Genomic DNA, 27,875 nt, shown 5'->3' with positions numbered 1-27,875 from the left:
TCACAGTGTCTGTGTATGTGTTCTGGCCTCATGCTCAGTAACTTCTAAATGCATTGGCCATTTAAACTGGAGTTTGCAGAAGTGAAGAAGTCTTGAATTTTCAAATTCCAGAAAATCCACTGATACCTCACAAGTCTGGAGACCAGGCATTATTTACCCATAAGTCATGGAAATATCTGTTTTGAAAGCTATAGCATCACAATTCTTGAAGTAACATTATCACTTCACAGGCTGCACATCTGTACCATTCCTTCTAAATATAAGAGTAATAACACATGGTCTGATCTTAAGTTACAGAGAGCACCTGTTGAACGATTTTGGAGTACGTACCTCCTAATTAAATACAAGAACTTTCAGGTGGAAGCCTGGAGAGTTTGGGAGCTGTCACACTACACATTGCTTTTTAAGTGTCAAACAATCTCTTCGACTGCAATTACAAGGACAATTCCATTTCCGGAATGAAATAAGGTAATGATGAACATTGGAGGAAAAAGAAATCTTTAACTCTCAGTGAACATCTGGTTTACACTAGCAATGTCACCCTGTGCCACAGAGTGGACCCAGATGGCTGGCCCCTCCATAGCACTCATGCCACAGCATCATGCTGCAGTACAGACCCAAAAGCACAGGGCTGTTCCATCACCTGCATAAACTGGGTCCTTGAGGACTCCATATTTCCCTGCAAGTCACTCAGCAGTATCTTTGACAAGACTTGTTCTTACTGTAAAAGATCAGATGGGAGTTTCCCTAGGATCTTCTGGCCTTTTGAAAAGCAAGACTCTTCTTGGTGCACCAATTTCACTTACTACCATGTGAAACTCTCGCTGTATAGTGAGTGAGAGTTTCCGTAGCTGCAAGTTGGCAGGGATGACATACCCATTTATCAGTCCTCTTCTCCCTCAAATCAGTATTAAAAGGAGAGTGAAAGAAAGTTCAGTGGAAGTCAAATTTGCACAAGGCAAGGAGGCACAGTAAAGACAAATGCCAGCATGCCAGATCCTTTGCAGATGGACTCATTATTATTCCTCAGGGGCAGGCTGCCAAACATCACAGGCATGGGGTCACTTCACTGTAGATGTCATTGTCCACTAAATCAGAGTACTGTTCACATTAAAAGATTTTTTTATAGGTCTTGAACATGCAAACTGTTATCATTAAGGTTACCTACAGCACATGGTACTATACATTTAAAGATTATTCACATGGGAAGTCGACAGGATGAACTGTCAACAAAAATCTTTTGCTTAAATGTGCTGTCCAGTCATTTTCCACTCAAATGAAAAGTTACCAAATAAAGACAGTCAAAGCTGTCCAGAATCCAAACCAAAGCATCTGAAAAGCACACTTTCAGAACATGAAACAGCAGCTAGAACATAAACACTGATATACTTATTTTACACAAGATGTTTAAGTGAACCATACAAAACTATGTCAGGTAAGTATACTGGCTATATATTTCTGTCCGGGGTATTAGTGGGCAATAATTTATTGCTTTAACTTCAGGCTCTTATACCAAAAAAAATGGGAAAATTCCTCAAGATGCTTAATGCTCCTTTGCCCCAAGCCAAATAACGAAACCAGAGAAAGCAATGGACAGAGAAGCTCTATCTGAGATGAGGAAGGACAAACAAAAGGAAATTGTTTCTAGAAAGAATTTATAATAAACTGATTTTTGTAGGCACAGACAACTGAAAATCTTCACAGGGTGTGTCTGTACTGTTGATGGTAGTAGCATTGCCTGAGAGGTGTATTTTTGGGTAATGGCAACGTGCAGCTTGTCACCAGGGGATGACTTGGGATCAAGACTAGTTCCCCTGTCCACACATAGGGAAGGGCACCCAGGAGTTTGGTTTTAGAAAGGCCACCCTCAATCACCATCTCTTTCCGTTAAGCATGTGTAGATCTTCGGAGGTCGCCATTTCCCAGCTGACTGCCCATTTGCAGGCGAGCTATTGCAGCTGTTTGTTGGCTGCACCCTCCAGCCAGACCTTCAAGGTCTTCCTCCTCCCCTTCCAGCCCCTCTCCACAGCTGCAGACTGCCCCAGAGCTGGCCAGCTGCTCTCAGGGAAGCCATAGGCCACATTTTGTAAGAAAACAGTAGTGGGATGCAGAGACGTGTGGGAGACAGGGGCTGCCTAGTGATGTCACCTGGCTGGGATGAGGCTGTTGACAAGGAGACCAGCAGCTTTCAGTCTGTACAAAGATGGTAACTATCAGCCCTGGGCATCTTTCCCAGGGTGGCTGTTGACAGTTAACAATGAAAGCAAATAACACATATTTTAAGACAGGCTACAGGGCTCGATACAAAAATCTTACCCACACAGACTTCTTCCCTGCCCTTTCCCTATTTTTATTCAAGTAATGTAACTTGTTAGTGGACCATCAGTCCATATATTAATCACAGGGCTGTTTTAATACTACAGGTGAAGGCTAGAAAGCTAAAAGTAAAAATGGCTGGATGTATGTGTTTAAGGAAAGTTGTTCCTCAAGTTAGATGTTAGCGGCGTGTAACAAAGCTCTGTTTAATACAGAATAACATGATAAATCTGTATCGAATTTTTAGCACAGCCCTTTAAACAGACAGCATCACTGAACATCTGATACTTCATTTTCTTCTAATTGGAATCTCAAGAAAGAATATTGTATTCATGGATACAACCGTGAAAACTTTGTGGTTGCTGACCAGATGCCTGGGACAATCCTGTGGTTGCCTAAATACAAATGCCCTGGTTCCACTTCTGCGGAAATTCTCATTCATGGTTTTACCCTCTTGACTGTAGTTTTTGTGACCCCTTTTCTCCTACTATCTCAACTACCAGCCTTCCAGACACTGTGTCACTTCCAGTTTATTGCCAGTGTATAAGGAAGTACAATCACAGGACTCAGGCAATTCCTTTAGCTTCCTGGCCAATTTAGGATCCATTTCAAGTGTGCACGCCTTTCTTTAAAAGTCTTCTGCTTTCTTGCTTTAGGCCTCTTCAAAGACAACCTCTGTTTCCTTCCTTCCCCCATTACATACACACTCTCTTTTTGCACATACATTTCCATCATACGTTAGATTCTTCCCTTTCCCAGACACAGCCTCTGTTATCACAGGCAAAATTCTTCAGTCTGCAGCTCCCGACACTTGTCACAGCCTTTCGCTGGACCTTTAAGCTACAAAAATCAGACATACAAATACCCAGATTTGTTTATACCTTCTAGTTGCTAACAAGCTGTTATAATTTGCGCACAAATTTGTTGGTAACACTGCTTCAGTACATTTATCTTTGTAAATCATCCAAGGAAATGCCATTTTGTATATAATGCTCTAGAGAAAATAGTTGTCCTTTCAGTCAGCTCCTGTTTTGATGATTTAGACTGAGCATTTCACTCCTGTAAATCCTTATAACAGAACTTTGTTAGATTTCAATTTTCAAATTATCTCCTTTTTAAAAAAAAAAAAAGTTAATTAACTCTGATGCCATCTCATTTTAAAAGCTTCTGAACATTTCAGTGCATTACTCAACAGCTTTTCCACCTCCAGCAATCTAGTTCAAAGTATCTATGATTCATTGCACGAGCCTCCCACATCCCCACAAAGTAAATCCAAAACACTCTGGTAGAAGGATGGGGAACCCAGAAGTGTTTCCTTTGACATTTCATTCATTTACTACTTCCATCTTTTAGTTTGGTGTTTGCAAAGGTTAGAATGGATGTAGTACTCCTGCATTCTTTCCTCAATGGGGAAAATGGATGATCACAATGCAAAACCAAAAGAGACTGGTTAATTCCAGATTTTTAACAAAACAACAATTAAAGGGACAAATCCTATTCCCATTAAAGTCAATGAGAATTCCGCCTTGAACAGCTTGCAGTGAGACTGCAATATAACCTGATGGAGGCCATCCTACAGGGTGAGCAACATCAAAGACTCTGGTTTTCACAGCAAAATGACTCAACAACATTGGAAGACCCTTTCAGTGCATCTTTTGAAGATGCTGCTAGCTGGAATAAATGGAAGGAGCTCTACAAACCATGTGCAACACCATACCCATTTTCCCACCTACTCACTTAAATTCTCACCCATGTCCCTGCCTCTGTCTACCACAGTTAATTTACTGCTGCTGAAGGCCCTAACAAGATGCCAGCAAGTGATCATAGTGTGTCCATTTATACTAATGGCAGCTGTGTATCATTGCTACTGCCCCAGCAGAAATGGGACAAGACTTAAGTTTTATTCTACCTGTACACTTTTCACAATACTTGCACACATAAGTAGTTATAGAAACAATACCTACACCTGTGAGTGTTCTCCCTGACCTTTACTTACTAGCTTGTTTGATTTGCACTGCTCCCTGGCATTACAGGGTGACAATTTGATCTCATTATCCCATCTGTGGCCTGTAATATGTACAGATGTAACATGAACAACAGGTTAAGAAGCAGCTGAATATTTACAACACACAAACTCAATCTTACATTCTTTTTTAAAAACATTACAAACTTAAAACCATGTTTGCAGTTGTATAGTTTTAGTGCCTAGTCTCTCTGTCAGCAGAGGAAAAAAAATATATTCCTAGGGAGAAATTCAGCTTGCCAGGTGCCAATGGTGTCTGCAGGTCTTCCCTCTTTCATGTGTGTGCATGCGCCCGCACACACCTGCACACTAGTGCACATATATACATGCAGGTAAAGGTACACAGACACAGAGAAAGTGAGTATACTCCCAATAAATGCTTGAAGCTCTAAGACTAAAGCTGTGCTTTAGTAAATAAAAAAAAAAAGAAATACAACTGCTACCAACACTCATGATGGGCAGTAAGAAAGCATGTTTTTTCCACCAATGACAAAGTAAACAACTCTGTATTTTATGCACAAAAACACTCTGATACTAAAACAGTAATTTCATATCAAAGTTTCCAGTTCTGATTTATGTCAGTTTCAGTTTTCCCTTACATAATTTTGAAGACATCTCAAATAATTACATTCTTAAATTAATTTATTTTAATGATGAATCAGACTGTCCTTTAAAAAGAATGCCTGGTGCATCATTAAAACAAACTAATGAAGGCAAATGCCTTTGAAACCCTAACAATCAAAAGACTTTTCTGGTTGCAATTAGTATTTTTTCAAGATAATGTCTCTTATTAAAATATGTTAATTTACTTTGCCTACAGGTTATCTGAAACCTTCCTAAATGTCTGGGCTAATTCCAGCTGAAGGCAGTGTAATTTGAACCCAGAAGAATCAAGACCAAGTTTTTATTAACTTGAGCACAAGGCCCTAAATCCCTCAAAATGTTATCCTTCAGGACACATGTTGCCTTCTTTAAACCCATACCTCTTTGCAGTAAGGGTTGTAAAAGGACAACAGTAGCAGGAGCATATATCTGTCATTGCAAAAATGGTTTATTCATAGCACTGCCTGACAAAGCACTTCTAGTAACAAGGCACCCTATTCAGAGACCTGAGTTTTGTATGCCAAATTAAAAAAATAATAATCTCTATGATGGTGGGTTTAATGAGGTACTTTGTTACTTTCGCTAGTAAAAATTAAAAGAGAGAGACAGAATTCTTCAGTTTAATTGCCACATCTGTTATTAGGCACTTTACTGTGATTGACTGGAGTGTATGTGTCAGAGCCTGTGCCAGAAAACAGGCAAACTTTATAAGCAAACTTACAACTTATCGCTCAACTGGCATTAGCAGCATCTCTGTTACAACTTATGCTGCCACTCAGTTAAAACTAAGGAACGTTGGCCTTGGTTCACTTGTTCATTAAAAATAAAAAGTATTGCAAATTGTGCATGGGTGGTTTTTTTAAGGGAAATTAAAAGCATTCACTATTTGCAGAAGGTGTAAATGTGCCATCTCTCATTAACGGATGAGCCACATAAGCAACCCAGAGTTTGGAAACTGTTCAGGATGAAATTTCACATTCAGCAGTACATCTGCTGCCTTCCTGTGCTAGCAAACAACGAACCAGCCAAGAGGGCAGTGAAGAACAGCGCAGCATTTGCAGAGAGGCTGGACCATCACAGTGAGGGAGCTTCTGGAAGGGCAAAAACTGAATGGACGCTCTTCTGATCTGCATGGAAATCCGGGATGAAATGCAAACTCACTCATGAAACTGCTTGTTCTCTGTGAAATCCCGAACAGCCTAAGAGCCCAACACTGCCAGCGTCTGCCAGGTCACCTCACAGGCTGCAGCGGGGACACTCCAAGCAGCTCAGCAGGGTGCTTCGTGCACAGATAGCAAACCTGATTGCAGCTCCCTGGCAGACAGTGCAAAGAAGTAGGGGAAAGCAAAGCCCATGTAAAAGGCAGAGATCAGAGGAGCAGTGATGACAGGAGGGAGCGCATCCTTCCTCCTGCCCAAGGTTACACGCTGGGTGGTACCGACAATTGATTTCTGAAGGCTGAAGACTCAGGTTCACAATCAAGACACCTGGTGAAAACTCCATGTTTGGGCTGACCAACAACTGCTATTACACCATTTTTACTACCAGCTGATCTTCTTTTGGCTCTAAAAACCAAGCTTTTAGTATCTACTAGTCCTGACATAGCAAAACAACTCTGATCTTACACACACTTTTTCCCTCAACTAACTGCTTCTTTCCAATTTCACACAGGCTTTCTACTAGGAGCACAGAAATGTATGTTGCTATTGTCAGCAGGGAAGATGGACAGGCCAGCTGCCATATTACTTAAAATTACTCCTTTTCATCCATTTTATCCAGTAAGGAGCAAGGGATTATTTGGCCTTCCCTAACAATATTCTGTGCTGCTCTAGAGTACAAAGACAGTCAAGAATGTGTGGGAGACCAACAAAAACTGTACTAATATCCATTGCATCCACTCCTGAAAGGCAGAAGGATGCCCCTGTGTTGAAAGCTAAAGCAAAGCTGTGTACCATGGGCTGGGGCAAGTGACAGGCGCTTCATCGGACCCAACCTATCAGCTGCCCAGTGAACTAAGCCATGAATAAATCTTTCTTCTCTCTGGAGGGCAGGTTGGGACACTCTAATTCTCTCCCTCCAGGAAAGCAAGTGACCACTTTTTGGAAAGAGTCTACTCTGATGGGTGAGATGAGCCAGGGCAGATGCTCTCTGTCACTGTTTGAAGGTCTTTGTTGTGCTCTCAGGAGTCCAAGGTTGCTCCATGCTGCAAGGGGTTCCAGCAACCTTCATGTGGCTCTCTGTTTTTGTGGTTTCTTTCCTGTCATGTTTGCGAATGCTCCATCTCCCTCAGACTCTTTAATTTAGCAAAAGATAAGATTTGCTTACTTAAGCACACTTATTTTTAGGTGTATGTTATGTAATAATCTCACATTAGTATTTTTATCAACAACGCACTACAAGATCTAAAACACTTTCCAACACGAGAAGGTTTTTTTACTCTTAAGACTACTCTTAACACTGTATGTGGAAAATATTTAGACTCCTATCTAAATGTTTTACCTCATTTCATAAAACAAATCAACAACAGAGCTGAAAACAGGATTTAGGTCTGCTAGTCTCCATTTTCATCATACCCTTAGGAACCATGCTGCCAGTTCAATATTTTGCCACAGTGGCAATAATCTGCACATTGTGCTTACAGTACTAACCATAGGTGCAGCGTCTGAATTGTGAAATACAGACTTTGGGGCCTTAAGACATTTACAAGAAATCACCACAGGCAATACAACAGAGAGAATTTTTAACAGATTTCAGTCACCTCTGAAAAGGCCAATGACTTCTTGTCTTTCTGGCTTTTTATTTATTTTTTTTTTATTTTTTCCCCATTGGTATTCTTGTTGTAAACTGCAATTTTGAAAAACACACACATATGCCTAAAAGAAAACATCAGTGTTCTAAAACTTTGGTATTTTCCTGGAAATAGGCAATACAACAGAAAGCAGACTAACTTTTGGAAGTGTAGTGAGAAACTCCAACAAGGGAAGAAGAGGAAGCTTAAAGCAAATCCTAGGATGCAGTCTCCAGAGATGTTTCTGAATGTCACTAGCCATTTTTTGAGTGACTGCAATTGATTTCTACTTAATTCCAAAAACTTCCTACTGCAGACCAACAGGCAGAAACCTCAGACTTTTTTTACATCTTCTCTCATTGTTAGATGAGAAAGAGCATCTGTTCCCTCCATCCCAGCACTACTTCACCAAATCAGCCCAAGCAAAACAAAAATCTATTGTCTGAAGTTGATCCGCTGTCAAAATATAAATCAACTTGTAAAAGGGTGTGGTACACACAGTAAGGTTGACAGTCTGCAAAGACATGCACAAATTCTTCTGTATTTTAGTGGCACAGACCAGAACCCCAAATCACTGCACCCTTTGAGGTTCACTTACCATGAATGCATATCCTGGATGGTGTTACTCATACATAATGCAAATTGGCATGAACTAGTGTTCAGCAAGAAAGAATGGAGCATATCCTAGAAGTGCATTAAAGTTGCAGCAGAACAATATTGTTCCAGAGATGAGATTAAGTCCCCCAGTTCTCTGAAATGGGTTATGGAGATGGAAAAATCTACCGACAGCAGTGGGGACACTTAAAGCAAGGAAGCATCTCCCTTGCTGTGTTTTTGTTTCATTTTTCAACAACTACTCACCCAATCTTCTCATTCAATAATTAAAAATGCACTCTTTTGTAGGTTCAGAGTCTAATCAACTTCCCCAGAACTAGTGAAATTTCTGTTCAGTACTATCTTCTGTCTTAAAGCCATGAAACCCTGTGGGATACCTGCATAGCAGAATTTGCAATATGTAATGCCTTTGATCCAAAACAACGTTAAAGCATAAAGAACACTAATATTGCTAAGCATTCTCAGCAGAGCCCATTACAGAGCTGGAAATTCAGCTAAAAGAAAATGTAATAATCTATTAGAGGCCAGTTCTAGCTTTTGGGGAAGCAGCTTTGGGATATCTGGATGACACAGATGTGCGTGTGTTCACAGATGCTACAATTCATTACCCAGGTGATGCACAAGGGATCTGTGTTCATGCACCTCACCTCAGTTACTCTGAAAGTCCACTGGTCTCATTTGAGTTATTCCTGGATTACTCAATGCAAGTAAGAAAATCAGTCTCTCAGCCTCCCTTCTCACGTCTTGTGTTTTAAAATAAATGAAACTAGATAAAAATATTGGAAAAAAAAAAAAAGCAGCACATTCTTTGTATGTGGCTAAAATCTTAATGAAATCTACTCCTCAAATTAAAATATGCATTTCAACCTCACTGGCAGGTACCCTTCAGAAACAGCTGTTATTTACAATATCAGTTGTGGCAGGGAGGGAAGAAAAAAAAGATTAAAAGATCAAATTACTCTTCACTTCCAAACAAGCCCGGCCACAGCTGTACATCATCTTCCGAGCAACTGCTCTGCAAACACACAACAGGGCTTCTGTCTTCCCACAGGGTTTGCTCGGGTCACCCGCATGTGGCATGGATTAAAGCAGCACTAAAGCTCCATTACAGAGCAGGCGGAGGAGTTAGTTAAACGAACAAGTCTGCAGTGCCACTGGTAAACGTCCCGTGCAGCGCTCTGCCCCATGGTATCTCCGCCAGTGCCAGAAGGAGCCCACTCACAGCTCTCCCACGGTCTGTGGCTGGGGTGGAAAAAAGGACCCAAATGATTTTCTTTGCTTTTATGTTCTCACTGTCTAAACAGAAGGAAGTCGGAGGCAAGGAGACAACTGTGTTAAGAGAAGGTTTTGTAAGCAAAAAGAGTATAGTGAAGCAGCAGCCTATGATTTCGGTGGTGATAGAGCAAGAGTCAGGCAGTCTGTGCAAATTGTGATTTTTTTCTTTAGAAACACCATTGTCAAAACTGAGAACCTGAGGAAGGTGCAGTGCCCAGATCAAACACCTGAGTACGTGGCACAAAGACTCTCAGCACTGGCATGCCTCCTCAACCCACCGGAAAGGCAGAGCTCATCCCTCAGTGCTTGGGAGGGCTACAGCCAGAGGGCTGTAAACCCTGGCCAAGGTTTAAGACATCAGATCCCTGCGTGGTAAAGGAAGGAGACAGTTTAACCAGGACTGTTACACTTGGTAAACCACCAGCCTTCACACACCTCAGCAGACAAGCTTTTCATAAACATGACATGGAGAAACTGCAAAGCGTTACGTTTTTTTCTTTCCTATGGGTCATGCCAGGAAGACAACACCAGCGCAAAGCAGCAGCAGCTGTCCAGCCACAGGTGCCCAGACCTTCATCATGACAGGAAAAAAAAAAAAAAAAAAATCAATTTCAAATCAGCTGGCATTCCTCTGCATAAAAAGCAATCATGTGGTTAATCAGAATTCACAAAAATAAATAAATAAATAAAAATAGTAATAATGGTAATAGTGAACTGCAGCCAGTGAAACACTCCTTACCTAACGAGTATCACAAACTCCCACCAAAGGGAAAACCAACACCACCCTGCAGGAATACTGGCACCAAACAGTATTCTGCCTCTTCCAAACCCTCCAACCAACATACAGCTAATGTGGACAGCTATTAATTACTTCTTAAGTACCTAAATTTGCTGTTTTGGCAAATGGCCTTTGTCTGGTAGAAGGTACTGTCAAGTAGCAGCAGAGGACATGCAGTTTCTGATGAAAGAACCACCGAGGGTTTATGGGCATTCACCTGCTCACTCACAAAGCATGGCAAGAACTCACAAAGCAGGTGAGTAACAATTCTGGATGCAGCATCACAAAATCAGGGGCAAACAGGAAAATGGTACAACTGGGCAAATGGGACTCCCATTTAGTAGTTCACTCTGCTTAGACTGAAGTGTCTGTTTATTCCTATTACAATTATTTAGATTTCCTATGAAAGCAAACACCGCTCTAGAGGCAACATAAAGACTTGCTGAATACAACTGATAAATCTCCTTCCTATCTTCCCATGAAATTGTTGAGGTGCTTAGATTCCTGAAAGTCTCCTAGTTGCATCATGAAAACCAAAATTTTGCAAGTTTCAAAGTTCCCATATTTTGATGTCACTGAATACAGTAATTTGAATACTTCTAATGCATCAGAAAATTCCACAACAATGGCAGGACCTGACAACATCACACAGGACTGCCACAGCTTACATCATGACAGAGAGCAATGCCTATACCAAACCGTATAGAGCAGGCAAGAATCATACAGCACCATCTCAGCATTAAGCGCCATGCATAATTTTTAAAATATATACTCAAATGTCCTTGTCTTTTGTGGTCTCATAACCAAACGTAGTACAGGTGGATGCGATTTGAATAGTAAAGCACTCCTGGGACATGAGCTCATTCACACAAATCCAAACATTAGTGTATGGAGCAATAATTTCCTGTTGCTGAGTTAAAAGGCCACATGAGAGATGGGATTTCAGATTCAGAGGTGCTGTTTGCTTTGCTGTCTTTAGGAGACGGACAATGTGCTGTTTCACATTACATGCACTTTCAGGACACTCATAGTGACATTATAATTGAAGAGATCCTTACGCACAAAGAAGTAATTATATGGATAATTAAAATCTACTGCTGTCATAAGGCTGCGCAGTGGCCTACAAACATCCTTTAATGGCAGCACATACAGAGATCACAAGCATCATTTCTATAGAGCTTGCAAGAGAAAAGGAAACCCTAACTTCTGTGCAGTCTGGCACCCTCCTAACACAATTTTTAAAAATTGAGTACCGATCCTTTTCTTGAGGACTGGGGAAAAACAGCCCATCTAGCCCAGCTTTACCCTCAGCAAGCATTTATTCACCTGACTTAATTGGATCACTAATTTCTTACACCAACAGCTCATTCTCCCTCTGAGACCAGCTGGGCTGTATCCTCAGTATTTATTTCTATCAAAAAGATTTACTAAAACCTCTAAGGTACGCATTGGAGATAGAAGGTGGTCAGGCATCTAACTACGCCAGCCTTCCTGTCCACATCAAACACCTCCTGTTTTTTCACCAGGAGCAATGAGAGTCTTCATGCACGCTAAGGTTAAAGAAAGAACCAACAACCACCAAAAAACCATCCAAATGTCAGGCCAAAACTGGCTGGGATTTTTACTGACATGGCAAATTCAGACGAAATCATTAAGCTCTCTAGTTTTGACCCTCAACCACAAGCAACTTGGCATAAAAAAGAATTTGGCAGCAAAAGTGCCAAGTTCACAGAAAACCTGCAACAACTCCTGAGTCATGTTTTTGGAGGAGGGGGGTGAGCGTGAGGAAGGGCTGGCTGCTGGGGGCAGCCCTCAGCACATGCTGGATGCTTGGCCCTTCATTGGTGCAGGCACGAGTAACGAAATCATCAGCTCTTCAGGCACGTGTATTGTGCATTTAAATAAAGCTACCAATATACCATGCTTCATCATTTATCATTTGCACCCCAAACACAAAATACAGCCTGACCCTCTTCGGATTAATTCTTGATGACACAAAACACTTAATATAGGCATAAGTAATTTTGGTGATCACCTCTCCCAAAGGTATAGACAAAAAACCCTCCAAAGAAAAGTCTAATGACAGAGAACTGAATAAATAAAAAAAATGAATTATTTACTACTACTCTGGCACCAGGCAAAAAATGATCTGTCCCTTTTTGCACTTCAAAAGTAAAATATTCACTCAGAAAGTGTAAAAAAAGTAGGAAAAATGTGTCAGTATAAACAAAACACAACTGAATATGAATATTAATTATGAAATAATTCTGTATTTTGTGTATTTTGTATATTTTTATTTTGAATTTCTGTATTCAGAAAGTATAACAGTGAGAGCAAAATTAAAAAAAAACACCTATGTCACATTAAAGAAATTGAACTCATGGTGCTTTCTTTTTATACCAGTATCAATATGCCAAAACACAGGCAAAGACTGCCCTGTAAATTACATGTTTCCCTTAAGTTTTTAGGAAGTTTAGGAGCAAATACGTTCAAAAGCAAATGCTAGTTTAATATGGTCCTCTATGTAAAAGGAAAAATGGAAGAAATGGGGGAAAAAAGCTGCTTACAGCAGTAGCTAGGGAATGAGGCCAAAATGCCTTTGCCAGGTGTGATCACCAGTGACTCCAGTCATCATTGGGTGCTACGTCCTGTGTGCTGGAGAAGACAATCCAGCCCTCAGGGCTGCAAAGGCGAAACAGTTGTTTTTAAACAAACACACTTCTAATTGAAGAGCTTTCCCCTCCAGCTGCTGTATCCTATTTTTTAAGTAGATTTACAATGGCTGATGAAAGTATACTGCCTTTGAGGCCAAGACTGCCACAGCTGAAAAGTTGTCAGGGACATTTCTTCATGTATCAAGTGCCCTGATTCTTGCCGGTGGTCTTGAATCCTTTGAAGGGGGTTTGCAAGTAATCAAACAAATGCTTCCCACAAATACACATGAGCATTACTTGTGCCCAAGTTCCAGTGATCATAGTATGTGTCTGTTGACAGACCAGTGCGGTCCAAACTTTTGTAAACACTCTAGAGGAAACTAAAACTCAGTTATAAATGCTTGAAAGCACACTGTAGGAAGCAATCTTGTAGCACGGAGGAAAGGAACTGAAAGATCTACTTGGTCTGTTGACATACTCTGTCTTTTTCCCACCATGTCTGTCCTCAGTGCTGCGTTCCATGGTTTTTGCTGATTCCTGACAGCAACTTCTAAAAAACCCAAACAATTATGACATTTTGTACTTACAACTTAACTGGACCTTGGCACGCACACACTTATGTGTGTACACACACACACACACACACACATCTTTTTCTTCTTCTTTAACATGCAAGTGCTTCCAGCGTATTCACATTCTCGGGGTGACCAAGCTTAGTGTGACTATTGGCTTTGGGAGGAATCTGATGCCAGCCAGCCGAGCATAATGGCCTCTTTGTCTGGCTGTCAGATGAACAGCGTTGTGTTACAATCATTGTCACCCTGGGCTTAAACTGCAAGGCATACTTTCACACAAAACATTCACTTTGGGGGCTCTTTTTAGCAGAGCCCTGTGATCGAAACTCTTTTGCTCCTCTTCAGTTAATCAGTTCAGCAACGCCGAAACTTCAAAAGTCAGGATTCAAAAGCTCTCATCCAAATCAACTGATTCTGAAACTTCTTTATGGCTCACATGAAGAAGAGGCAAGTAACAGAAAATAGCCATCATCTAAATCACTCTGCATGAATCAACACCAAAATCAAGTGTTGAGCAACACGTTTAATAAAAAATAGACTGCCATAGTACAAGAGGTCTGAATGAAACCAACAATAGTTAGAACAGAAATAAATTTGATTTAGTTCACATTTGCAGTATGTGAGGCCAGAGGGACACCAGCATGGTAGCCGGATCTCCCTAAAAGCCAGTTTAGGAGAAGACAAGCACAGCATTGCAGCTGCAAATGCCTCACCTTTATTCAACAACCTGACCTTGCAGTTCCTGCCTGTGTCTACAATGCAAGACAGACACACCCTGTAGCTCTGAGCTTCAGATATGAATTATGAAGGTCAAAACTGCACATCAAAATGAGACTGCAGCACACAACTCCCTCCAGCACACGCTGGCTAACCATGGGAAACCCCAATGCATGGGTAGAGCCAGAGCTAGGGAGCTCTCAGACAGCTCCTGCACCCTGGGCTGGCACCGTGGCAGAGCTGCAGCACAACTGCAGAGTATAGATGGTCCACAGCACTGCCAGATCCACTGCAAACCATGAATAAGGTTCTCATCGTGACATTACCTAAGCCCTTTGATAGGAGAGTATTTTGTTTCACATTAACAGCTGGGGACCGGAAGAATCCCAAGTCAAAGTTATCTCCACCTTGAATATTTTTATGTTTCACGTTAACAGCTGGGGACCGGAAGAATCCTAAGTCAAAGTTATCTCCACCTTGAATATTTTTATCCTGCGCTTCAGAAAAATGTCTGCAAGATAAAATCAAAACATTTCCACAAGACAAATATGAGTAACTTACCAAGTGACAATGCTATTACTTGCTGTGTAAATCCTTTAAGTTCACCAAGTGCCCCCAAAAAATCCTGAAAAATAGATAAACAAGACTCCTGTATAGGAGAAACTTCAAAAGATGCTGTGAACATGCTGAACCCCTTGAAACCCTGAACGGATGTCTTTTTTTTTTATTATTAATAGAAATATTCTCGCAGGGTTAAGACCAAAGTATGCCAAGAATGACATCCTCCTGCCCTTACTGTCTCTCTTAACCATTTTGTGTTGCATCTATCTCTCATAGAGTTACTTATGGAATATAGCACTACTCACTTAGAAAAGGATCTACTCCTCAAGAAGGTAAGCACAACATGGCAAGAACTCACAGCATAATGCTTGCAATGTGCAGAAAACTTTACAAAGCCATGGCTTCTTTACAAAAGAAATGGGAATGTGCATGGAAAAACAAACTACCAGCTTGCTGTTTTCTTTCCCATTCATTTTCCTTTCCTTTGCAGTCCATCAAAGTAACATAACTTCTGCCAAACTCTGGTTTAGTATTCCACCCTGCCACTGCTCACAGATGTGTCAGTTGCCCTAAACACACATTATCACTGTCTTGATGATTTTAATTTCTTGGGCAGCCTTGACCAGCCCTCCTTCTCTACATCCTTCACCACTGCTTCGAGCACACTGTCCCAGACCAGCACTGCACAGGAGAAACACCACCAGGCTGGGTCAGGGCCCCCCAGTCTCATGCCTGGACAACTTCATCCAAACCACAAAACCCTACTGGTCTTCTCTTCCCCAGCCTGACAAACCCACCTTCTGCACTGCCTTAAGGTCATAACTTCTCCAAGCTTCTCCTTGCCTTTCATGGTCTCTTCACATACCCAGAATTTTTCATACTTAACAAGATGTTGATCCCTTCTTTGGCAGGGCCATGGTACCCACCTTCATTGGTGGTCTTTCAGAGAAATAGTTCCATACTGTCTCCTATTTGAAGACTCACCTTAAAAAAAACCCTAAAGGGATTAATGATAAACGTTTTCATTTCCATGATTTTTGATGAATAATAATATGACTGTGGTTTGACAGCTGTTTTCATGAGTTCATTGTCCTTCCTTATTTCCTGTTGTCTTTTGTCATAAATTTTAGATTATAAAAGGCAAGATAATTTCTACTATTGTTTTGTGCTGTTCTACAGCTCCTGTGATGGTAGTGGTGGGACGCTAGAGCCATACAACCTACAGCTGTTAGTGCTAGTGTTTCTATTTTAAATATGGCACATTAACATGCAGTCTTTATATTCAAGTTTCTTTGCAAGAGTTAACTTGCATCTCTGCATGCTCAACAAAAATAATTTGTTAGGCTTAGAAGAGTGTTCTTTTACAGCAGCAGAAAAAAAAAGATTCAATTGCATTCCTGAGGTCACACAGCAACTTAATGTCAAAGTTAAAATTATGCTTTCTGCTTCCCAATCTGTATTTTTTTGTTGTCTTACACATCCAAAGAGCTCAGAATTAGCACCTTGTTGCCCACTATGTGCTAATTTCTCTGACAATCAGATACAAAACAGATAAAACATGAAGAGCTGGCTGTCTACATTTTAATATAAACCTAATGTGCACATCCAAAGGCATGAACCACAAATCCTTACAAAAGCAAAACATCAATTAAAGACCAGACAGTTTGAATAGGTTAATTAACAAGAATGCTGACACAATCAATAAAACTATTCTAGTAAAGCAAACCCATCCCTCCACAGAATACTACTCCTATTTTTCTAAGAGACGGTTTTCAATGATACATACTCTTTTCATAAGAAAAACATTTGGAATATCAAGGTACAGATTCTTCTCATAGATGAAAAAATAACGCAGTTATATCTAAGTTCATGCTATGCTAATTCTAGCTTCTGTTTCAAATCTTAAAAGGGGTATATGAGTACCAATTACTGGTAAACTTATCTCTTAATATTAAAAATCAGGGTCAAATTCCATTGCTGACTGAGAGTTGATAGCATAACTTCTATACAGTGAAATCTGGTGCCACTGGCATCATTCATCAAGGAAGACACTGCTTAGTGGGAATAAGGATGTAAGAACTTTGGCTGTAATTCCACTCCACATCTAAAAAGAGGTTTATAGTGGATCTTTACTGCTCCACACCGTGTTACATTAAAAAAAATTAATATACTGGATCACATCCATGTTACAGTATTGTTTATGAAGGAATCAATGTTTCTTAGCTTTGACTAAAACTGTAGCACATATGCAAAGAATCTGTTTATTTTTTTCCTTCCTAAAAGCCACTTACTTCCCCTAATGAGAAGAAGTAAAAATACCTAGCAGAGCAAAAGCTATGTAGAGACACCGTGCAAAACTCCTGCCAAATAATCTGAATATAAATTCAAGGGATTCTTACCAGCTGCAGTCAAAAGCCCACTCCAAACTCTGTTAGATGTTAATCACACTTAAGTATGTTAATGCACGGTTCCTGTGTTCTTTGCATAGATGAGTTAACTGCTTTTGTTAAACAGCATTTGCTTCTTTAGGTGTATGTCCCCATACAGTAGAACACATCCCTTTGTGGAAAACGTGGTTATGAGTCACTGAAGGACTGTTCACACCATCAAACTCCTCTGATCGCCTGCAGGGCAGGAACAGCTCATTTAACACTGTAACCACTGTATAGGTCCTCCTGGTGCCCAACCTACGAGGATGCAAGCCCACACCTCCAGCTGCCTTTAAAGTACTGGCAATTAGCTATGCACATTTTAGCTAGAGCAGCTAAATGGTAATATATATGGTATATAAAGGGCTATAGCATCATGCTATTGAGGCAAAGGCACTGCAGTTTCCACCTATTGGGGCTGTCTGGGGTGACCTGAAACTGGCATGGACAGCCCTGCCCCTAGTGCAGGCTAGAAGGCACCCTAGAACAGCGCAGGCTCTTGACCATTTCACCAGCTGGTACGCAAAACTGGGCAAGTCTGGTAAGTGATTTCCAGGGAAATTAAATAGACACAACCACCTTACTTCACACAAGTCCCTGAGCAGCCAGCAGCTGAGATTTTTTTTTGCAACGCGTGGATTGTAATAGTGAGCAAGACACAGAAACATCATTGCCAATCCAGTGAATTGCTCATCATAAAAGTCAGCAGAGACTTGTAACATTCCAGGCTCGCAACTGCTTCATCTTAGAAGCCAAATGCAAAGCCATGCCATCTCCACAGCACATTAACAATCAATACTGACACGATGCAACTGATCCTTCTCTTGTGGGAGTGATAAACATTTAAATTTGATTATATGACAAGGTCTCATGGTGATTACAATTGTCTGTCTAAGAAAAGTTAAATAAATTTTACTAGATAAAAGTCCCATGTTTTGATGCTGTGCAAGTGCATGAGTTATGTGAGCAAACAAGCAGAAACTTGGGCTTAAGTTATGTTGTTTATCCAGTTTATTAAAAATCTGGAGCACACCTGCCCAGCTGGCCTTTCTGACTTGAGAGGGAAAATAAAAATAGGCTTCCTAAGATCATTTCATTTGCCGGGCCATTGAGTAGCAACTGAAACTGATAATTTGGCCGCCCAGGCTGTTATTCTCCTAAATTTCATCTTCAGCCCAGACAGTTGCATGCCTCCCCCTGCATTTAAAGAACGCACATACCTAATTACGTATGCTTTCCACCCGATATTGTGTTATTTGGCACAAATGCCATTTAGGGGTGTTGACAAGGGAACTGAAGCTTGAAGCCAGCTTTCAGTTTCAGTCTCACGTCAGACATGCTGCTCAGTCAAAGCATCTAAGACTTTTCAGCATAGGTCTGTAGCTTATCTACTGGTAAACAAATGCTGCTCTCCAAACTTCAGTTTTTCGACTTTGTTCTTTCAAGTTGCTGGATAGAAACATTTTTTGCTAAATAGTGTCATTGTGTTAATCTGCTTTCTAAACTGCTGCTGCCAAAGCTTAGTTACAAACCTGAGAAAGTATGCCATAAAACACCTTCAGTACTGATGGCGTGTTTCAAACTGAAGTTTTAAACTCACTTGATAATTAGAAGTTGGTACTTGACAAAAACTTCAGAGCTGTGCATGATTCTGGGAAATACATGTCTGCTTTGAATACATTTAAGTACTCATAATTGGCAGCAACATCCAATTTGTAAGATTACCAAGAAGTCCCGCATTCCCAGCTCATTCTAGGAAAAACAGCTGCTTATTTTTTCCTAATTGATTGGGCCTGGATTTCCAGATCGAGCCTACTTGGCTGAAACGGAGAATAGGAAATATTTACACTGCTATGACTGTCGCCAAAAGAAAAATCTGTGCAGGATACCACACAACTGAGAATTTCTCTAGGCAGCTTCTTCTGAAAGACACACGCTGGAACGAAGTCGAGTTATTAAAGAGATGTGCATTTTCACGTGCAGGTCATTGCTTATTTACACGTACCCACAAACACCCCTCCACCTCGGCGCGTACGCTCGTCCCAGGCTCTGACCAGGGCTGCCAGCAGCTGTCCGCGGGAGCGCACGGCAGCCTGCCCGAAAAGATCCCCCGCGCAAATCCTCTGCTCTGCGGTGCGCCTGAACCGACCCGTCGCGGCGCCGCACCGCTAGCGCGGAGACGGAGCGATGCGGGACGCGGAGCACGGGAGGAGCCTGCCCTCAGCCCCCACGCCGCCCCACCGCCGCGGCCACCCACCGGCGACAGCGCGGAGCAAGGCGCGGCGCCCGGCTGCTCTGCCACGGCGGCGGCACCGCCGAGCGGGCCGGCCCCCAGCGCTGCCCGAGGGGCGATGCCGCCTCGGCCCCCCCGCCCAAGGGCGCCGCCGCGCTGCTCCGCCGCACCCGCACCCGCGCCCGGCACCGCGGCTTCCCGGCGCCGCACCTGCGGGGCGGGCCGGTCCCTGTCCCTGCCTACCTGTCCCGTAGGCGCCCGCCCCGTCCCACTGGGCGCCGGGTGCCGCCGGGTGCCGCCGCCGCTGCGCCGAGCGAGGGGCGGTGTGTGCGGCGGGGCCGGCGGGGCACAGCCCCTCCCCCGCCCGGGCCGCCCCCGCTCCCGCCCCCGCCCCAGCCCCCGGCCCCAGCCCCCGGCCCAGCCCCGCCGCCGGGGCGGGTAGCGTCCTGCAGCGGCGTTCGGTGGCCGCGGGCGGGCGGGCCGGGCCGAGCCACTTACACGCTTCTCGGGCTGGTGTCGCCTGTGGGGCGCTCCTCGCCGCGAAGGCTGCCCCCCCCCCCCCCCCCGCTGCCCCCACCCCGAAATACCCTCCCTCCAGTCACTCGCAGGCAAAGTGAAAGCCGCATGGGGGGCCCCAGAGGTCGTTTGTTCAGCCCGGTGGAGGATGGTACCTACCGAACGGGTGACAGAGGAATAAAATCGTGAAAGCTCCTTGGGTCCCGCGAGCTCGAGCTGCTCGGCTCCTCCGTCAGAAGACCCAAATCCTCACAAAAACAAACGTAATTTGCTGCCCTGCGGTACTGCTTGAGAGAGGAAGGACACCGTTACTTTTCCACTTCGGTATATATTTTTGCATAGTTAACCGGAGATACCTTCTACTCCCCAGATATTTCAGGTAAATCAGACCTGTGAGCCTGCTTCGTCGCTAAAGTTGCAGCATGGAGCACGGAAAAAGAAAATGTTCCGTGAAACCAAGCAACCGCGACATGTGTCTTTATACGCAAGAGACTGACAAATGTCGTCGTCATTCCCCCACTTTTTTAGCACAGCCTCTGCACAATACACAAATGTTAGTACGTTTTAGACGTGAAAAGTAATCACAGATAATGAGGACAGTAGCTAATCTACCAAATCAGCTTTTCGAAGGGGAAGTCTCCCTGGCGTAACTGGTAAATATTTTTGCCTATAGATGGGATTTTGCTCTTTGCCCTTCACATACTGGGAAGTTATGCCGTTAAAGCATCTTTGCCTTACCGAAGAGCGGGCAGGTTTTACTGCTGGCGGTGGGCCAGGCCGGGGTGCTGAAGCAGCGCCCCGTTTGCGGGGCGGGGGGGGGAAGCCCCGGCCGGGCTGGGGGGTGCTCGGGCTGAGGCGGGATGTGCGGGAAAGCAGAGACACCTGCTGTTGCTGCAGGAGTACAGGTCTGAGAAACCCGTTCGAGTACAGTACGGCAGCTACACAGCTGTAACAGCTGTAAACCTGTCCGTGGATGATGTCTTCGATTTACCGAAAAATCGATAACCCAAATATTCTCGTGGCGTGTATTCCTAATCCTTGCACCTAACCTTGGTAGAACTGATGGCAGTTTTGCTCTGATCTCAAGCCTAAATGATTAAAAAGCACTAAGAAAAAGCATTAAGATGGCAAATGCAAACAAACAAAACAAAACGCAATCGAGCTGATTCAAATTAAGTACCCTAATTACAGCCATCTATTTTTAGGCAATCAAGAGCAAAATGCTAATTGTCTGTACAAGGAGCTGATCTGACCAGCTGAAGATCACCAGTGGTGTTTATATGCTTGTTGCTTAAATTTGGTTAGCTTCATAACTCCACTGTCCTATCTGTTTGCTCCTTCTCAATGCGTGTACGTTAAGACTCATCAGTGTTTTAGAACACTACAGTTTGTCCAAAGCAGTAAGTTTGTAATTTAGTTGCACATGATTGTTTCTCCAGTTTTGGTGTCAGAAAGATATATTCATTCTCACATCCCCAGTTAACACATCAAATGAAGTCATGCCAATTGTGTTACTCCTTTTTGACATCTCTTAGAACCTGAAGAACTTCCTGTGTCTTTTAATCATTTGCTCATCTGTAATCTATGCATATAAAAGTTAAATAGTAAAAAACATATATTTATATATCTTGTCCTCTTCTGCACTGAGAACCACATTCTTCTGTGAATTTTCTTTAAGGGAGGTTGTGGAAGAATAAGTAAGTAAATAAGTAAATACTTTATAAGAATATGCTCATTTGAAGATAACTTCCTATGTACTACACTTGTCATGGTACATATACCAGGTAGAAAATGAACAACCTTAGCATAAAATGATGCAGACATGTTCTACCAATTAACTGGGTCACTTTTGACAAGAAGCTCGTTCTTTTGTTTGTTGGTTGTTTTGGGGGTTTTTTGGCAGGGGAGTGGTGCCTCTCTTCAAGCTGAACTTTTCAAAGTACTCTGAAGCCAATAACCCTGTCTTACTATCAAGATAAGAATTAGCTTAGAGATGTGCAAGATGAACAAATCAGGGCCAAAGCCAAAACTATTTGCTTTAGAAGCCAGTTTCCACATCTCTCCTCAGTCTGAACATCCACACTATTTCCCAGTTGCTTGAAACATTGTTCTCACTGATAACAAATGGAGAACAACAGTACAGTTTGTTTCCACTGTCCTAAACTGATCTTCTTAATCAGACAAAGTTGGAAACTTGAAATTGTTGTTCAGTGAATATGCTCAAAACCCATCTGAAATACAATGGCAAGTGTCTTTCTATAAAAATTTGTGAACCTGCAGAGGATTATACTAAAACCTAGTGATCCCTAAAACTCAAACATCAAGTTAAACTAGTCATCGATGCAAAGGGCTATTAAGCTGTCTTGGGATGGGGTAACGTAGCCTCTAAAGATGTTTATCCATCACTACTGACTAGCCATGACTTAGATATGTTAACTTTTACACTGCAACAGCTGACATGAAATGAAAGCCACCCTGTGTTGCGTACTCAGAGATGTGCTAGGCAGCATATCCAGATTGTTGACCAGAAGCACACACAAAGCTACAAAGCCTTTCTGTGAAGAAGTTTCTATCAAGAAGTCAAGATTCTCAACAATTGATTGCAGCAATCAAGAAGTAATTCCTGTTCTGAGTGGAGGAGAGAGCTACTTATCTTGAATACCACGAGATAATAAAAATCTCTGACTTGTTAATGAAACCCAAATAGTCTTAAATAATCTGAGGACTACAGGGCAAAGAATGAGACATTATGTTGGCACTCTGCTGTTACCACTTATGCTCTTCAATTAAGCCAATAAGGCTTCATTTCAAAACACTACATGTTTTAAAATATGTATATGGTTCACATGATTTCTATGCAAGCACTATTATTTCTCCACACAAGTAACACCTTAAAATAAGTATTAGCCAGTCTCACCCTCTGACTCCCTAAGAAAAATTAATTGTATGATGATGTCTTTGATCTGGTTTCTCTTTGTATATGGAAAACCTCGAAAATATTGTGTGGAACATCTGGATTCTAGACAAGAGGAGAAATCACAGGGGAGATTGTCTTTGACCATATCAGCATCTCAAGGCTTTTGAGCACACCCACAACATTATGAGTACACATAAGTGACACTAGGTAGTAGCAAACCTTCAAAACAAAGAGCCTAGTTCCAGAAGAGGAAAGGTATTGAAAACTGTCTATTAAGAAAAAGAGTGAAATAAGCATAAAATATGCACAGAAACTGTTATCTACAGTTATACAATATTTTCCACTTCTGTTTACTGCTATGCCAGCCAAATATTATCTGAGAAAAAAAAAAAACTGTATAGGAAAATACGTAACATGACTGATTCAGCTGATACACAGAAACACAATTGCATTAGAACACAGAACTTTTACTCACAGTCCAGACTGTGTCTACAGTTTGACAGCTGTCAGGATTTCTGGATGATATATTCCTTCTCAGAAAATGAAGAATGAAGGAGAGAAGTGGCATGACTGTGAGTTACAACTGGTTTCATCATTCTTAACTTCGAAGAGACAGGAACACAAAGTAACCTGCTGCATTCCCTGAGTACCTCGTGCATATGCTGTTTATAAGGGGAGGAGTGCTGTCTGCTTTCAAACTATAATTGTAGGGAAAAGGAAAAGAGAAAAAAGGGGATCACTGAAATCAGGATGACTGTTCTTATTCGTGCTTTGGCCTTCAGAAGGCTACGGTGAAATGAAGGGGTGATCGTAGGCTGGCCCTAGGCTTGAAAGTAAAACGTTCTGGGGAGTGGAGACAGGAAACTGGAGAACAAAAAGGGGTGAAGCATTAGGGGTTGGGGAAGAAAGGATGAAAGTGAGGGAAAAATACAAAGATAGTAAGGAAAAAAGTCCAAAATAAAACACAGAATGAGGAAGGAGAAAGGCAAAAGCAAGATAATATGAAATAAATAATGCAAGAATGGTTTTTGAATTGTCAGGAACTTCAAAGACGTCCCTCCTGCATTTCAAGACAGGCAATATTTTTAACAATTCCTCATCACTTTGTAAGAAAAGTATTTTGGCCCTAGTTCTGGTCATTAGCACAAGTGGTAATGCTGCTATGGAATGTGATAATGATGTGATATCAGAGAGAAGCAGGACAAGTTCAACATCACTGACTCTTCATTTCTTTTTGGTGTAGATTTTGGGACATATTACAACAGGTTTTCAAATAAATCTGTAAATGATAAAGATGATGAAAACCTAAGTATGAAAATGAAACTGTCTATGTCTTGAAGACATAGGTAAAAAAGGCAGGCAATCAGTATTGGAATTCCTAAGTTTTCTTCCGTGTAAGAGTTAAAATACATTTTATGTTTACCTTTGAAAACAATTTTTCTTCACTTTACAGTAGTGACCAGGAACACTATCAGGTGGAAAAAAATACCTCCTGTGGCCAGCAGACAACTAGGTAACATTTCAGGCACAAGAAAATATGTACTGCAGACCCAAGCAGTCTTGTAAGATCATCTCAGCAAAACTAATTAAACTTACACTTAATAAAAATACACTTAAGGTATAACTTACAGTATTGGCTTTTGGAGAAGTACAGTATTCCCTGTGTACAAAAGTTACCTTTACATTGCAGTGTTCCTCTTTAGAAAAATACTAGTATTGCTTTGCTTGAGTAATGTAATAGGAAAATGCAGAATTGTTCACCTTACTGCCAATAAAAGGGCAAGTAAAAATAGCTTAAATATAGTTCTCCAAAATTACTCTTTAGTATTTTACAACACTATATACTTAAAAATTCTCAACTTCTTGAAAGCATTACTTCAGTAAATGTTGAGGTACTTATACTTCTCATATATACACTGGTAAACTGAGGCTCAGACTGGCTGACTGACAGAGCTTAAAACTGAGCTTAAAAGTTTTGAATCATGGTTCCCTACTTGCCAGTATCAAATGATGACTCTAAAGTGCTCCAAATGTAACCTTTGTCCCCAGAACTCAGAATAAGTTAGTCTTATGATCTAAAATCTCAGTATGAAGTAAGTTCCCTTGCGTTTCTTGGTAAACCTGTAATTTTTACACAGTGATGAAAAGGACAGCTGTAACATCATCTTCAGTCTTATCAACAGGCATACACTCTCTGTTAAAGAACAGCCTAATGACAATGCTTTTTCTTTTCCAAAATAAGATTTTGTTCTGTAACTTTCTAGCATGCAAAGATCATAATGCCACAGGGAGGTATTATACTCCATTCAGAAGCAACAGCATCATGTACATTAACAGACCACTGAGCAGAAATGAATATAATAGATTATCATAACTGCAGAAAATAAAAGACTTAATTTTTCATTTCATAGTTTCTCAGTATCACCTCTTAAAAACAGGTTTTCCCCCCTATTACAAATAAATGTTGGTGCTTTGAAAAACAACACAAAATCTTGGATTGCATAGGCTCTGATAAACCTGCCACTTCAAATTCTTGAAGTTTGCCAATAAAGTCTTCAAATTTAATTTCTGGGAAAATGCTTGCTCTTCTGCAACGATAATTGCAGGTTTTCAGCCTGATAGATTACACATGAGTGAAAAAGAATATATGTAAAGGTCAACCATATCAAGACACCACTCTAACCCAATAAAGTAATTTTCATTTACATGGTGACAATAGAGGAACCTTTGCTCTCTGTACTTAGAATCATAGAATCATTTAGGTTGGAAAAGGCACTTAAAATCATCAAGTCCAACTGCATAGAAATAATTAAGTGTTGTCTGCCGAATTACAAAACAGGGATCTTTTTAATGTGAGGCAAATGTGGTAGCCACTACATTACAGAAACAGTCCTTAGGTACTTGCTCTCGTATTCTGGGAGAAGCGCCTATAGTCAAAAGTCATGGCACACAATTTTATTTGCTCAATGTTTAGTGTCAAACTGTAATTTCTCCTGTTTAAATATTAGATCCTGTGTGTATAAATGCTACATATTAGTGTATTTGTTTGAAGTGACAGAAATAAGCTCTATAATTTTCAGAAAGTTTGCTCATATGGCTCCTTAATGGTGTTTTCAATATAGATTAAGAAGTTAGTGTTGCCATACATGCATTTAGACCCCACAGTAAGAAAAAAGAAAAAAACTCACATAAATGAAGAGCCTTATGGAAGTTAGATCTGATTTATATAAGTAACATTTAAACACTTACGTTTGTTGCACTACATAAAGGCAAATGGTTTTCTTGAACCCACAAGAAGATATAGTGCTTCTGCAGCAGGTTTTAGGATCTTATGAGAACATAAAAATAATTTTTCCAGTTCATTATGACCCCTTGATAATGTAGACTTCACTTGCATATGGAAGAAAAAGAAACTGAGGTTTGGTGTCAGAGGTATTCATGTAAAAATCTTGACATACAACTTCGCTATAAAAACCCTGAGGTTGATATGTTAAGTAATTTAACATTAAAGAGAACTTAGAAAAGAGATAAATGAGGCAAACCCATATGTAAATTGGCTTTTAACAATTTCTTCACTTTATGCTCTTTTTTAAAATCTAATTTGTTTTACAGAAAACTAAAAACAAAATAATAAATTACACCCTTATAGACAAATTCATCCTCAGAATTTGGAGCAAAAAATGAAGATGTCCAGAGCCTCATAAAACTAAGCACACTCTAAATCAATTACACCTCTTATATGCAGTGAACAGAAGAAAAGTATCGCTCAATTATGTCCACAGTCTCTGGAGTGTTATGCGCTGCCTGGTGCTGAATGCTGCCCTACAAGCTTGTGTTGGGAATTGTCAGAGATGCCTCATATGTTTAGCTCAGAGTTTAAATACAACAGATTCTGTAGCACTTTTTTGTAGTCACTCTTTTTTAAAAAGAGTGGAGGGTTTAAGTAACCATCCTTAAAGATTTAGTGCTTTTTTATTTACTTTTTAAATAAAACTATGTTTGGGGATTACTTCTTTTGCATTGCAAACTTAGCTTAAACAGCTTCTTAGTTTTCCTCACTAGGGGGATGTTCTTCAAAGTTAATGCAGGCTGTATTAGCAGCTACCTTTTCTGGCAAATTTGGGAATTTGAAAGGCTGGAAAAGCCTGCCAGGCTAGAAAAACAAAAGTGGGAAATACTACTGCATTCCTTCCAATGTAGTGCAGTAGCCTGAAATTCCATTAGATGCTGCTGGGTATTTCCTACCAGCACTTTGCTTCACCTCAAGTCCTGAAGGCTTATTTCATTATGGAGTTGTGAATTGCCAATTTTTTAGCATGGTGGATATCTAGAAGTGTGGCCCACTGCCCTGAATGCAGTGAACCAGGAATGCTTGTATTGCAAAGGGTATATGGAAACAGAATTACAAAGAAAACATGCAGATGTTGCGTGCAACTCCAAGACATTGCAGATGTGTCTGTTTAGCAGAGCTCACCTCTGCTGCTGCACACATTGATATCTAAGGCAAGAGAAATCAGTAACGTAATTAGATTTGCAGCTATGCAGTCTTGCTAGCAAAATCCCTATGCTGATGAGGGCAATAGATCAGCACAGAAGCGTCAGTGTGTCTCAGACTGAACACAGCAGGTCAGTATGTTTTTATGGTATTATTAATTATCATTGGGTTTTATTTATGGGGGGGTTCTTTTTTTTATGATGTAGTATATCCTCACAACCCGCTGGAAACTAGGCTACAACCTTTGCTTTCCCCCACATAATAAAGTAGAAACGACATGCTATTTTTACACTTCAGCATTTGAAAGACGCAGAAGCTGATGTGGTGCCTGTTAATATGTGGTCCATCAAACATTTTATACATCCACAACCAGAAAAGGC

The 27,875-nt window shown here is 41.2% G+C and overlaps 1 protein-coding gene across 2 annotated transcripts in view; it reads right to left on the bottom strand.

The window, feature by feature from the left end:
- MEGF10 (multiple EGF like domains 10) overlaps positions 1-19,914 on the bottom strand; it is a 110,010-nt gene extending 90,096 nt beyond the window's left edge. The window contains exon 1 of one of the 2 annotated variants that reach the window (XM_056325522.1): positions 19,811-19,914. The gene's annotated coding sequence lies outside the window, so the exon portion shown is untranslated. Of the gene's footprint in view, positions 1-14,905; positions 14,973-19,810 lie in introns of those variants that run through there. The other variant, XM_056325523.1, reaches the window with a different exon arrangement.
- Positions 19,915-27,875: the final 7,961 nt, after the last annotated feature.

This window comes from Falco biarmicus, chromosome Z (assembly GCF_023638135.1).
Source record: "Falco biarmicus isolate bFalBia1 chromosome Z, bFalBia1.pri, whole genome shotgun sequence".
NCBI classification, from domain to species: Eukaryota; Metazoa; Chordata; class Aves; order Falconiformes; family Falconidae; genus Falco; species Falco biarmicus.
This window is presented reverse-complemented; position numbering and strand designations above follow the sequence as displayed.